A 1,651-nucleotide genomic window follows, 5' to 3' on the forward strand; every position below is an offset into this window, starting at 1 on the left:
TCCATAGTCAATTTCTAATCTTAGATTAACCTCACATTAATACATGCTTAATTCTTGAAATTTTATTCTCTAGTTTAAAACAAACGTTATTCAATATGGGATCTAAAAAAAATGCATGGGATTTACACCGTTGACGAAGAAGAAGGTTTGAGAACAAGACTTTACTGCACTGGGGTCCTTTCATGTCGATCTATTCTCCCTTGTGTTGAAATATTGTGGCTCGTGACCCACACATGGCCAGTCAACTATTCTAAATCTTGCGACAAATGATTTTGTGATAAATGGAAATGTAAAATATTTACATAAATATGAGAATCAATATTTGGTTTACACACCCTTGGAAAGAATGCTTCATTCTCCTCAAACCAATGAGGGATCTCAGTAGAAAATATCTACTAATGTTGGGAGGCTTGGGTTGAAAGTATCATTAGCTTACCAATCAATGATAAGAACTTCGTAGATTTGAACATTTTAAAGTTAAGTCATGGAAGAAAACTACCATTGTGGATATCAATTGAACTCACTAGAGTTTTAGAGTGAGTTCTAGAAGTGTGAAAACATGATTTTTAAAACTTCAAATTTTGAGAATGTATCAAAGTTCTAGTTAGTTCTCTTACACGCCACGTCACAAAACCAAGTTGATTGAAAATTTCTACTAGGGAGAAGAACAAACATTGTTATAAGTTATGCTTCATTCCCATCGCTAGAACAAGAGCTTGACGACCTTCGACCTTGTGGTTAACAGCCACACGCTCTAACCAACTGAGCTATTCTAGCCAATCATGTGTTACAATCCAAGTCCACCACTAGTTGATATTGAATGATTTCGTTCGTTACGTATCGCTGTCACCCTCACGGTTTTAAACCGCATCTACTAAGGAGAGGTTTTCAGACCCTTGTAAGAAATGTTTCTTCACCTCTCCAATCGACGTGTGATCTACTTATCTAACCCTTCTGAGAGCCAAGCGTCCTCACTGGCACATCGCCTAGTGACTAGCTCTGATATCATTTGTAATAGGCCAAGCGCACTACCCATTAGATATTTCCATCAGCCTCAGTTTACACACCCATATAAGGAATGTTTCATATCCTCTCAAACCAATGCGGGAGTGGATAATATCCACTATCGTTTTGGGCTTGGGTCAAAAGCATCATTAATTTATCAAATGATAATAAAAAATTTGTAGATTTTAACTTTTCAAAGTGATATGGAATCAACTGAAGGGAAAGTATGGAACCTCGTTTCTAAACTCGTGATTCGAATATCAAATGATAATAAGAAATTTGTAGATTTTCACTTTTCAAAGTGATATGGAATCAACCAAAGGGAAAGTATGGAACCTCGTTTCTAAACTCGTGATTCAAATATTAAATGATAATAAGAAATTTGTAGATTTTAACTTTTCAAAGTGATATGGAATAAATCGAAGGGAAAGTATGGAACCTCGTTTCTAAACTCGTGATTCGAATCATTCCACAAGAGATTTGATCAATACCGCTTGAATAACTCCAGCATGCTCTCATCAAAGCTAAAAAAAATAGATATTCTATTCTCTTTTAATTCCAAAATGTGATGTCTTTAATCAAAGAAAAGAAGCTTATATAGCCTTTACAAGAAAGAAGTTAAGAGTGGTTACAATATAACCTTTAA

Source organism: Cucurbita pepo, chromosome 16 (assembly GCF_057944985.1).
Source record: "Cucurbita pepo subsp. pepo isolate OVF chromosome 16, ASM5794498v1, whole genome shotgun sequence".
Lineage (NCBI taxonomy): Eukaryota > Viridiplantae > Streptophyta > Magnoliopsida > Cucurbitales > Cucurbitaceae > Cucurbita > Cucurbita pepo.